The 13,569-nt window shown below is 40.2% G+C and overlaps 1 protein-coding gene across 5 annotated transcripts in view; it reads right to left on the bottom strand.

Moving 5' to 3' along the window:
• The window catches only part of flnba (filamin B a), a 148,483-nt gene extending 135,390 nt beyond the window's left edge, over nucleotides 1–13,093 (bottom strand). Inside the window, exon 1 of one of the 5 annotated variants that reach the window (XM_087994347.1) lies at nucleotides 12,991–13,093. The gene's annotated coding sequence lies outside the window, so the exon portion shown is untranslated. The remainder of the gene's footprint in view (nucleotides 1–12,990) is intronic. The other 4 variants (XM_087994349.1, XM_087994346.1, XM_043708179.2 and 1 more) reach the window with 4 other exon arrangements.
• Between the last annotated feature and the right edge of the window lie 476 nt (nucleotides 13,094–13,569).

The following is a 13,569-nucleotide window of genomic DNA, read 5'->3' as shown; positions in this document are numbered from 1 at the left end:
GGAATCAATTAAGGAAGTGGTATCAGAATATTTGAAAAATCATAATCTAATCAAGCAAAGTCAGTATGGTTTCATAAAAGGGAAATGTATCTGACTAATTTATTGGAGTTTTTTTAAGGAAGTCTCAACCAGAGTGAAAAGAGGGGAACCAACAGGTGTGTATTTGGACTTCCAGAAAGCATTTGACAAGATATCTCACAAAAGAATAAGACACAAGATAAAAGTCCATGGGTGCTGGAGACAGTATATTGGCATGAATAGAGAATTTGCTAATGGACAGGAAACAGCGAATCAGGATAAGTGGTTCTTTTCCAGATTGGTGACCTGTGACCTGTGGGGTTCCACATGGATCAGTGCTGGGAATTTGCAACTAACACAAAAATAGGTGGAAGGACAGGTTGTGAGAGGGATATGAACAGCTTACAGAAAAAGATTGATAGGTTAAGTAAATGGGCAAAAAGTTGGCAAATGGTGTTTAATTTGTGAAAATGTGAAGCTGTTCATTTTGGAGTGGAGAACAAAGAATAGAATATTATTTAAATGGAGAAAAACATAGAAAGCTGCAATACAAAGGGACTTAGGGTTACTTTGGCATGAAACACAGAAAGCTAGCACACAGTTAATCAGGAAGACTAAGGAAATGTTGGCCCTTGTTTCAAGGGAGTCGGATTATAAAAGAGTAGGGAAAGTCTTACTGCAACTGTATATGGTGCTGGCAAGACCATATCTGAGTATTGTGAATGGTTTTGGTCCCCTATTTCAGAAAAGATACAATACAAGACGATACAATTCAATACAGCAGGAACAGGCCCTTCAGCCCACCAAGCCTGCACTAAGTCCAGTCTTTACTTAGACCCACTACCTATTGCCCATATGTGGTTTCTATCCCTCTGTTCACCTTCCATTCATGTGTCTATCAAGTTGTGAAACTTGTAAGTGTTCAGAAAACATTTTCAAGGATGTTGCCAGAGTTGGAGGGTTTCGATTTATAAGGAAAGGCTGAATAGGCTGGGGCTATTTTCCCTGGAGCATTGGAGGCCGAGGGATGACCTTATGGAGATTTATAATCATGAAGGGGAAGGACAGGGTGAATAGCTAAGGTTCGGAAAGTCCAGAAATAGAGGGCGTAGGTTTAGGGTGAGAAGGGAAAAATTTAAAAGGGACCTAAGGAGAAACGTTTTCTCACAGGGTGGTGCGTGTTTGGAATGAGCTGCCAGAGGAAGGGTGGAGGCTGGTACAATTACAGCATTTAAGAGGCATCTGGATGGCTATATGAATAGGAAGGGTGTTGAGGGATATGGGCTGAGTGCTGGAAAATGGGGTATCTGGTCAGCATGAACAAGATTAGGTTGGGGTATCTGGTCAGCATGAACAAGTTGGACCAAAGGGTCTGTTTCTGTGCTGGACATTTCTAAAACTCTATATTGAACTCCATGAGCAAAGCCTCCAGTGACCCACAAACAATGGGTTCCTCTCATGGACAAGGTGCTGTATTTCTCTTCTCTTCGATGGAAGCATTGATAGCAGCAGTCACATTTACTTCAGTGCAGCTGATAAATGGCAAATAAATTGCATGTCATAGAAATACCAGGTGATGGCCATCTCCAGTAAGAGAGAACCTAAACATCTCAGATATTCAAAGACATTACCATAACTGACTCCCCCAATATCAATATTCTAGGGGCTACCATTGACCAGAAATTGAACTGAATTAGCCATATCATGATAAATTCTCCCGTCGCCTCAACAGATGAGCATTCAGAAAAATGTATAACAGATTAGAGTATTGCATGTCCTAAGCAATTCTCAAGCCAGCATATGAAGTCAGTATTATAAGGATGGATGAAATCAATGGCTTTGCACCAGGCTCACTTATCAGGAGGCATTTGACTGTTGCCACAAATGTTGAAATAGCCCTAAGTTGTCTTTCCCTATGTATTGGAACCAAGCTTGAAAGCTCGAAGATTAACTCGGATTTATTGTTATACCTAAGCGATGTCCTGTGATATGAATTCCTAGACTCAGCTGGCAATGTTCATACTGTGGCTACAAGAGCAGGTCTGTGGCTGGGAATTCTGCGGCATGCAACTCACCTCCTGTCTCCTCAACTTTTACACCATCGACAGGACAATTCATAAGTGTGCTGCAGATCCAACAACACTCAAGAGACTTGAAACCATCCATGACAAAACCACCCACTTAATTAGAGCCCCATTCACTATCTCCAACATGCACCCTCTCCTCCATCTACACATAGAGGCAGCAGCGTGTATCATCTAGAAGATGAGCTGCAGCAACTCAGCAAGGCTCCAGCACCTTGTGATCCATGGCCTCTGCCTTCTAGAAGTTCAATGGCAACAGACAAATGCAAATTACACTCCAAGCCATTCACCATTCTAATCAGAAATAAATCACCATCCCTTCTCTGTTGCAGCAACTCCTTCCCTATGAGCACTGTGAAAGTACCTGCACCAGAAACATCCCAGTAGTTCAAGAGGGTAGGATAACCACCACTTTCTCAACAGGAATTGCTGGTCTTACCAACATCCCATTCAAGATAAAAGAAAAGCTTTTTCTTAAGTGCATAAGATCTATTAGAAAATTAATGTAAGGTGTTGCATTTTGGTAAGGCAAATCAGGGCGGGTCTTTAATGATGGAGGAATAGTGCCAAACAAAGAGACCCTAGGGTACACGTTCATAGATCTTTGAAGGTGGAGTCACAAGTAGACATCGTAGTGAAGAAGGTATTTGGCCTTCATTGGCCAATACATTGAGTATAGGAGTTGGAATGTCATGTTGCGGCTGTGCAGGACATCGGTCAGACCACTTTTGGAGTATTGTGTTTAATTCTGGTCTCCCTACTGTGTGCGGACAAGCTATACAAGGATGTTACCAGGTTGGAGGGTTTGAGCTATAGGGAGGGGCTGAATAGGCTGGGGCTGTTTACCCTGGAATGTCGGTGGCTGAGGGGTGATCTTATAGAAGTTTATAAAATCATGAGGGGCATGGGTGAATAGCCAAGGTCTTTTTTCCAGGGTAGGGGAGTCCAAAACTAGAGGGCATAGATTCAAGGTGATAGGGGAAAGATTTAAAAGGGACCTAAAGGGATAACTTTTTCATGCAAAGGGTGGTGCATGGATGGATTGAGCTGCCAGAGGAAGTGGTGAAGGCTGGTACAATTACAGTATTCAAATGGCATCTGGATGGGTATATGAATAGAAAAGTTTTAGAGGGATATGGGCCAAATTGTGGAAATGGGACTACGTTCATTTAGGATACCTGGTCGACTTTGGATTGAAGGGTCTGTTTCCGTACAGTACAACTCTATGACTCTGTAAGGGGGTGGGGGAGGGTCTCCTAAACTCATGTTAGCCTAATATCCGTTGAGCTCTGCGCTAAATATACAGTCAGTCAGTCAGTGAGTAGGTCGTCACGCTGGACTACACCCTGAAATCATTAAAAGGCGGAGGGAGCCAGTTCCCACAAAGTTTCAGTAGGAATGGGCGCGGCTGAAGCGCGAATTGTATCCCCATTCCTGGGAATAGGTGTGAATAACTTTTTAGTTGCTTATTTTTAATAAAATAACAAATGCGACATTGAAGGTGGAAAGCTATAGAAAACTAACAGTGCATGTCCTGATTCGAAACTTTTTCGGTAACCATGTGGAACTTCATTTGTTTGCAGAGGCGTGATCAGATCAAATAGTTAGGAACTTATACAGGCGTGTTTGTACAGTGATAAATAGGGGAGGTATAAGACGCAGCTTAATTAACACGTTGTCTGTTACTGCATCAAGAGAGATTTATATGCTTACCCGACATAATGTTGTTTTGTAATGTTGACACTAACAAATTACAAATCCGTCGTGTCAACAGTAACTAGGGTGGGGAGCAATTGTCTTTTAGTTTATTGCACTGCTACCCCCTACTGGTATCTTGGTGTACTGTACCTTAAAATCTAACAGGACAGCTGTTAGCACACCAGAAGTCGAATAACAATTTCATCATAATGACAAAAGTCGAAAGTTCTTGGAGGAGTTATACGGATAAACATTTTAACGTTTGCTTTAATAGTTAAGCAATTGCATAAGAAGTGACTATAGTTTTACGTTTGGAATAAAGATATTTTTAGTGCAAATAGCTTTGGTATGGGGCTTCATAACTGTGGTCTACCCTCCTGCAGCTAGTCAGCATGTGCATTGTACGCATGATTAAGTAGAAATATTTTAAAATCACAGTAAAAGACATTATTGGTTTCTAGAGCAGCTGCCAGGGTGAGGTTTTACGATCTGACATTAAAGTATCAGATTTCACGTAGTAAAGAAAAATTATTATGCAGTACATCACTATTTGTAAAAATCTTCCATAAACTTTGTTTTTATTATTTTTAATTAACTAATACTTGAACGATTTGTCATCAGTAAGCTGTTTGATGCTAAATGCAAAAATATTTGCAGTCACAAGGATAAATGTTTGCTTCAGAATGTAGGTTAATAATTTTTAAAAGTGCAAGCATCTATTTAAATATAAAGCAGTGTTTTTATTCTTTTTGTACTTTCCTCTCTTAACAAATCTCATTTTTAGTAGGACACTAAATCATCTTAATATTCATTTAGCCGTATGTTTTTCTTTAGCTCTAAACTACAGTTTTGACAAGAATTATGTCTTGGGTATCATCATGATCTGGCAATCTAGAGGTTGTCAATTTAATTGCTATCATTGGCAAGTTGTATAATTTATTTCAGTATATGTAATGATTTTGAGCTGACAGCAGAAAATATTTATCATGAAAGAAACAAAGACAAAACAATAAGTAAACTGAAAAAGACACCCAAGGGAAATTCACAAAGAAATCTAGACAGAAGTTTCACAAGAGAAATAATGTATGTCAACGTTGTACCATCATTTAAAAAGGGGTGTGAGGGATAATTATATCAGACCTTGGTGATGGGCAAATTACTAGTTTCAATGTTGAGGGATAGGATTAATTGTTATTTGGAAAGTGCAATGCAGACTATATGATTCACATATATTTCTAGTATAATTTATACTAAGTTTGGTTTTTTGAGTTGGTAACATATGGGTTTTCTGGGTGTCTGGAATTAATAAATAATTGTATATCTTTCTGTAGCCTCAGTGATTTCTTTTAAAATAGTTTTTTGAGCACTAGCTTTAGAAGAATGGGGTTTTGCATACTTCTGTAGGGTTTTAGAACCAAACAAGATAAACAAACTCTAGTTTAGAAGATCAGGTGTTTTTTAAGCTGAAGGACAATATACATAGCTCAGAGAGAGAGGTTTTTTTCAGTCTTATTGTGGTTTTCAACTGCCTTGAGATCCTTGGATGAAAATCTAATGCTCCAGAGATGGGAAGGATTTAGCAAAAAAAAGTTACCTTGGTGATAGTCCCAAACAATAAGTGTTGGGATAAAATCCTGAAGAGGACTTGAAGCGGAGTTTAAACTCAGATATACTATAGCTAGGAATATGTGTTGCTGGAAAAGCGCAGCAGGTCAGGCAGCATCCAGGGAACAGGAGAATCGACGTTTCGGGCATAAGTCCTTCTTCAGGCTTATGCCCGAAACGTCGATTCTCCTGTTCCCTGGATGCTGCCTGACCTGCTGCGCTTTTCCAGCAACACATTTTCAGCTCTGATCTCTAGCATCTGCAGACCTCACTTTCTCCTATAGCTAGGAATAAACTATCAGAGACTCTAGTGTAGGAATTAGTTACTTTCAGGTACTAGGAAAGATTTTTTTTCCCCCCAATGGTTTGAGTATTGAAAAAGGGGTGCTTTTATGTACTGTACAAGGGTATCCTTTTCGTTGTGAATTTGTAAAGGAATATTTTGGGATTAGTAGGATTATACTTGATTTGATTTATTAGTCACGTGTACCGAGATACAGTGGAAAGTATTATTTTGTATGCTAACCAGACAAATCATACCTTATGTAAGTACACCAGGGTAACAGAACAGAATATGGTGTTACTGCTACAGAGAAGGTGCAGAGAAAGATCAACTCTAATAGTGTGGTGCTGGAAAAGCACAGTAGGTCAGGCAGCATTCGAGGAGCAGGAGAGTCGATGTTTCAAGCATAAGCTCTTCATCAGAAACGTGGAATTTATGCTCAAAACGTCGACTCTCCTGCTCCTTGGATGCTGCCTGACCTGCTGTGCTTTGCTAGCGGCACACTTTTTGATTCTGATCTCCAGCATCTGCAGTCTCCACTTTCTTCTAATATGAAAGGTCCATTCATAAGTCTGACAACAGCAGGGAAGAAGCTATTCTTAAATCTGTTGGTATGTGTATCTTCCCAATGGAAGAGGGTGGAAGAGAGTATAGCTGGGGTGGGACAGGTTTTGATTATATTAGCTGCTTTCCCAAGGCAGCTAAATGTGTACAATGAAAGGAAGGCTGCTTTTTGTGATTGACCAGGCTGCATTCAGAACCTTGTAATGCAACTTCTGCTGTGTGTAAGAAACATTTGAATGTATGTTTCATGCAAATAGTTTGGCTGGTTCTCTTTTATCGTCATTTATTTTGGCTAACAAGAACTAGGAGTGGCACAATGGTTAGCACTGCCGCCTCACAGCGCCAGAAACCCGGGTTCGATTCGAGCCTCGGGCAACTGCCTGTGTGGAGTTTGCACATTCTCCCTGTGTCTACTTGCGTTTCCGCCCATAATCCAAAGATGTGCTGGTCAGGTGAATTAACCATGCTAAATTGCCTATAGTGTTAGCTGCATTAGTCATGGACAAATATGGGGTAGGGAGGTGAGTCTGGGTGGGTTTCTCTTTGGAGGGTCATTGTGGACTTGTTGGGCTGAAGGGCCTGTTTCCATACTGTAGGGAATCTAATCTAGGAGCAGGAGTAGGCAATATAGCCCCTCAGCCTGCTCTGCCATTTAATACAATCATAACTGCTTACATCTTGGCCTCAACTCCACTTTCCTGCCCGCTCCACATATCCTTTTAATTCATCCCGAATTAAAATCTGTCTATCTCTCCCTTAAATTTGCTCAAAGTCTCAGCATCCACCACACTCTGGGTTAGTGAATTTTAGATTCATTATTCCTTGTGCGAAATAATTTCCCCTCATCTCTGTCTTAAATCTGTTACACCTTATTTTAAAGCTATGACCACTCATTTTAGACTGGCCCATACGAGGAAATATCCTTTTTACATCCACTTTGTCAATCTCCTTTAACATCCTATATTCCTCAGTTAGACCTTCCCTTATTCTTCTAAATTCCAGACAGTATAAGCCTAAACTTGTCAATCTCTCTTCATTAGACAAAGGCCTCATCTCTGGAATCAATCTAGTGAACCTCTTGAACTGCCTTTAATACAATTCCATCTCTCCTCAAGCAAGGGAACGAAAATTGTATACAATACCCAAGGTATAATTTTTTTTAATATTAAAGTAAAATCAGCAACATTGCATGCTTATGTTTCAATGAGAGACACCTTTGCTAAAACAAAAACAAAATACGATCTCTCAAAGCAAGTTTAAGGCTAGGATCTGACATTTTCCAGTAATAACCAATTAGGATCAGAACAAAAGGGATGGATTAATCAGGGATAGGCAGTATGGTTTTGCCAATGGAAGGTTCTGAATTACCAACTTGATTTCATTTTTGAGGCAGTAACACAAAGGATAGCGCAGTGGAACATTGTCTACATGAATTTAGTAAGATATTTGGTCCCACATGGCCGAGTGGTCAGACAATTAAAACCCTTGAGCAAGTGGCAAGTTAGATCCAAAAGTGATTAAGTAACAGGAAACAAATGATGGATTTTTGTAAATTGAAAGCAGATTCCAATAGTGTTACACAGGTCTCAGTATTTGGTCCCTTGCTGTTTATGATATACTGTACACTAATGAATTAGACTTGAATATCAGGGACATAACTGAGAATTATTTTAGATAACACAATTGCCAGCTGTGTAGTTGATAGTAGAGAGGGAAGATATCAATGATGTGGCTGAGTGTGTGCAAACATGCCAAATGGGATTCAATATGGACAGGTCAATTGAAAAGGTCAATTTCCAAAGTGATAAATTTAAGATGATTGGTGGAAGAATTAGAGGGATCATGATGAAAACATTTTTCTCCCACTGGGTTGTGGGTGTCTGTAATTCACTGCTCAGTTTGGTCATTGAGGCAAAAATCCTTAACTTATTTAAAGCAAAGCTGGATCTGCAGCTGATACATAGTAACCTGCAAGACTAGGGGCTGGTAAATGGGATTAGAATAGGTGGCTAGTTTATTCAGCTAGTACAGACATGGTGGGCTGAAAGGCCTTGTTTTGTACTGTAACCTTTCTAAGTTTTGAACTTTTAAAATAGTTATTTCCACAAACAAACTGGACATATTTCACTGAACAGAGCTGTAAATTACCGACTTAGCTTCTCATGATCTGCAAAGAGGCTGACAAGTAACACTCAATATTCTGTTAATTGATCTGAAATTCTTTCACCAATCTTTGATTTTATTGAGCAAAATCTAATTCAAAGGAACAACATTTTATACAAACGTTTGGATTCATTCAATAATATTGTAGGTTTATTAATCTCATGATGTACAAGTATAAAATAATAATCTAGCAACACAGTGGGAGACAACTTAGCTCTTCTACCTGTGCTAACTCTCTGAAAATGCTGTCCAATTAGTCGTGATCCCTGTTTTTCTCTGCCTGCAACCATTACATCATGGGATATTCAGCTCCAAATAATCTGGATGGCGAAGAAGTGAAATGTTTGACAAGTTTACTCTGGATTGCTTTCTGGTGGCCAGGTGCAGTATTTTATTAGTTAGCTTCTGAATGTGATGTGTTATATATCTGTATATATAGAGAAGGGAACAAGTGGAAGATATACTAAAGATTTTCAAAAGCTACAGTGGGAACTGTACTCTAATAGACTACAATCAATTGTTTGAAAGCAGTCAATAACCTTTTTAAATGCCTAAGCTATTCTGTCAATGAAAATTAGCTAGAAGATGAACTTTGAAACTAAATGCAGCACACAGACAGAAAAAAGAAACTGCCTCACAATAACCTAATCTTACTTGACTCTTCCATCAGTGACATAATTAGAATAGTGCAAATAGTGCCATTACATGAACAAAATACAGTGACAGCAGAATGTTGGGATTGTGGTTCAGATTCTTTGTGAAGGTGACAACTCTGATGTAACCTCAGTTAGACCCAAACTTTGGCTGGATTTCACACAAAATAAGCCAGTTCAATCAGTTCTAAATCTAACCAAGAGATCGAAGGGTAGTGGGTTCAAGTTTTGGGGCAATTACTTTGAATAGCACATAGCATTATTGTTGTTGCAATGTATTAAGGCAAAAACAATTCCTGGGCTTGGAACAAAAAAAACAAGATTTGATCAAAGTTACATCATGGGGAAAGCTATTTAGACTTATTTCCTGTGCCACTGTTAGTTTTCTGTGTTGTAAACCTATTCATTCCCAGGATTGTATATTCCTAATTTTTAAGTACTTGTGAAATTTCCTTTAAATGATTTAATCTTAGTCTCAAAATTTACATCTCATAAAGCATTCCATGGTCTAAGGAACTCTCAGTTCAAAAACCTTCCTTTTCCCTGCCCTTTTGGTTTTTCCAGCAAGGATCTTCAGTCTCTGAGCAAATTTTGCCCATTCAATCAACAGTGAAAACAGCATTTTATTATTTACTCACAAACACAGGTTTCAGTCAGCCTTTGCTGACCGCTCTTCTCTTGGTGTTGTTCTTACTCACGTAAACTCACATTGCGCCCGGCTCTGCAGGAAAATGTTTCCTTTCCGTTTCCCCCTCCATCTGGCCCATCTTCCAAAACCTTAAGATCAAATCCCATTCTCTCCTAACCAGCCAAGGGCCAAAATTACCTTCCCCTGAATGTCTGAATTCCCTTTTCGAAAAGCCACAAGCTTCTGATCTTTATTCAATCTGTTTCCCTCTCACCCTTGGACCCCCATTTTCCTTTATCTCCAAACTCTTAATTCCAAGTTCCATTCCCCTGCTCCTCTGAACATAATGCACTGTTTTCTCCTGCTTTCTGGACGTATATTTGGTTTTCAACTCAAAACTGCCTTGAAGTTTGAATTTTACTGTAACCCCTGCAAATGTTAATGATTAAAGTTGGATTCAAAATCCAAAAGGGCCTTCTCTATCTCTAGAGACACACTCCATCTTGCAGCAAAGAACATAGTTTCAAAATCAATTTAAAACTCAGCTTGGAACTCCTGGATATTTTCTAAACCTTATTTGGTGTTGGAGCAGGCAATATGTACATCAAAATTTCTGTGTAGAGTTTGCACATTCTCCCCGTGTCTGCATGGGTTTTCTCTGGGTGCTCCGGTTTCCTCCCACAGTCCAAAGATGTTCAGTTCAAGTGAATTGGCCATGCTAAATTGCCCACAGTGTTAGGTGCATTAGTCAGAGGGAAATGGGTCTGGGTGGGTCACTCTTCTGAGGGTCGGTGTGTAATTGTTGGGCCGAAGGGCCTGTTTCCATCCTGTTGGTAATCTCATCTATGCAAGTTTGACAATCTTTCTCCTTTTCAATTCTATCCTTATAGAAATGAATCCTAGTGTTTCATTTAAGACTTTTATCAAGCTGCACCACTTCCTACATTCTGTTGTGTTCTTCTTGTGCATGATCTACATGCCAGCCATCCTGCCTAAAAGTTATTGTTAGCAAAGTTGCAAGATTCCACATGTATTCAGTGAGGTTTTATATAAATGTTAATTTTGTTTACATAAACAAAGCATGTACCATGTTTCGGTGTATTAATACATAACATTCTTGTTTTCTAAGGTAGTAAATGGAATTTTTCTTTTGTAATCTGAGAGAGGCCCAACCATTTCCCGGCCGTCTCAGGCTTTCTTCAGCCAATACCTCCTTCTGCTCCTCGGCCTACTGTTTCATGTGTTCACCAGACCCCGCCCAGCCCTACCATGGGCCGGAAACAGATCTGCTCCCCTCCCATCCCATTCCATTCCATCCCCCTTGCTGACCTTTGATCAGGAGCGAACCAACTGAGGCGATAGCAATGTAGTGTGCATACTATTTAAAATAAACTGATTTAATCACGTGGACCAGAACTGCAAATACATTGACTCATGGAAGAACGGGACAAGTAGTAGGCAAAAGAGAGTCAACACAGAAATAACACACCTGTCGGACCCACTCACTAGATAAGTCTAAGGGCGACACCAAACAACCATAACTCAATCACAGGCGGGGAGCAGACAGTTAAAGAGAGAATGAGGGGACAGAGATCCAGCAAAGGCCGGGAAAGAAGATGATAGACGGCTGAGCCAGAGCTTGCGACAGCGAGCGAAATGCACACTGAGAAACAGAATGAAAAATGGTTACGGCGGCATTCTCGAATTTGAACAGTGAATTTTAACGTTAAGATCATATTCTTTAAATCACAAATCAGATCTAAAGATTCGTTCTGCTTTCACAGCGTGCTCACAAACAACGCGTTTTATCGGTGACAAGCGACTGTGCTGATAAATTAACACAACCCCAGGTTATAGTCCAACAGGTTTATTTGGAAATACTACCTTTCGGAGCGCTGTTCTTTCATCAGCTACCCGACTAATATTTCCAAATAAATCTGTTGGACTATAACCTGGGGTTGTGTAATTTTAACTTCTTGAATGTTATCAGGACGTCTGCGAATATGAGTTGGGAATTCCATATATTTTGGAGGAGATTTCCTCCGAAGTGTTTTGAGCACGGTGTGTAATTTACTGAGACCATCCTGTTCGGTAGGTGCTGGCCCTATGTGGAGGGGTTACAGGTAGACTGCACAGCAACTCTCTGCAGTTCCTATTGATGACGAAGACTATCGGAAGTCCCGGGTCAACGGAATATCATCAACAGCTTTAACAGAAGCACCGATTCCACCCCCTTTCCCAGTTGCAATGTTAGAACTATCTCATCTTCATACAATAAACTGATCGCCAGTATCCAAATAGTGACAGCAATCATTTCTTGTCGGAGGTTTCTAACTTCTGTTTTCCCATGCCATAGAAACTGGGTTGAGGTTTGCTTTTTATTCCAGCCTCGAAGCAACGTTTTGAAGAAGGAGACCTCTAGCCCAGGGACAGAGCCCCATTGAACTTCTGCACCTCTGGCATATTTGTACCGAGGACTCTGCATGACCTAGTGACCCAATTCCACCTCCAGCCTCTCGTTCTTTAAATGTATGAAGTTTAGAACCAGACAGCGTTTTCTGAGCACTGCGTTAACATTTCCATCCATGTTCATAAACATGGGGAGCAGCCCGGTCTTTCGCGTCACCTTACTGTTGCTGCTTGTAGTTTTCTGTTCATTCACTTGGAAGGTGATACAACTTGGACGAAATGAATTTTCTCAATCACCTCCCACCACCACCCTTACAAATTGCCTATTTCCCTTGTTGTATGTAACAACATTCATCTGGGTAATCACCTTGATTAACAAAACAAACATCTGACAGATTTGGGCCGAATACAGCGTGAAACATTGCATGGCCGACTACAGTATAAGGCGAACAGATCTCCCGGATTCAGATACACAAATGCAGCCACCTCAAAGCACGTGCCCAGAGGCACAGCGCTACTTTCCCCGACTTTACAAAGCTGTGTTTTAGCCAGTTTATATTACTTCATTTCCTCATCTAGTGGAGACAAGTTTATATGCTTTTGCAAAGACAATACACCTCTCTCTCCCTTCACACGCTCGAAATGAGATTCCGCATCACTCACTCATTCCCTCAACATACACAGTTCACTGCCCGGTTCAGCTTTCCCAGTCAATCGCTTCTCTCTATAAAATGAAAACCTTTCCTCTAACTTGTTCTCATCTTGTTGTAAATCATGATGTCACCATGTGAAATGAACCAGAAATCCGCCGATTCTCTGGCGGTTCCAACCACGGATTGTTTTCCAAAAACAAAGTCAGAAACATAACTCCTGTGGTAAACTTACCCCAACGCTGAGAGCAGCTGAGTTTGACAAACTATCTGTTTCCTTCTGTCTGCGCTGCACAGGTCCACTGGTAAACCGGAGTCTTTCTGCTCTGAGCCGCCTTGAAGGAGAGAGCGTCGCTGTTTTAAACAGAACGGTGTAAAGCGACAAGGACCTGGAACTGATTTAAACTCTGATCCCCCACCGCTTGCTTGTCTTTTAAAACATTACGTAATGCCATCGCTATGTTCATTCATTTAACAGGACCAAAAAAAAACATTAACCCCTTCCTTCCATTGTCCTGTATCCCGTTGAAGCAGAACTTTACAACTTTACAAGCTTCAATTGTTCAACCCTATCATCAAGATGTTCTAAATACAATTAACTGGATGTCAGTTATCTGTACAGTATAATTCTGAATTCGTTCACAAATTTTAATGTATCATATTTCAACAATGAAATGCTAAACACTACTAATCGATATCCCCAGGTCTGATTATAGCTGAATAAGCGGAATGTTTGAAGTGAGAGTTGCAAAATTGAATTAAATTAAATTGGGTTAGTTATCGAATCCTGTACGCCCATCACAACCAGCACCAG

Source organism: Chiloscyllium plagiosum, unplaced genomic scaffold (genome assembly GCF_037043375.1).
Source record: "Chiloscyllium plagiosum isolate Xiang-an unplaced genomic scaffold, Cpla_swu_hap1 HiC_scaffold_14, whole genome shotgun sequence".
Classification (NCBI taxonomy): Eukaryota; Metazoa; Chordata; class Chondrichthyes; order Orectolobiformes; family Hemiscylliidae; genus Chiloscyllium; species Chiloscyllium plagiosum.
This window is presented reverse-complemented; position numbering and strand designations above follow the sequence as displayed.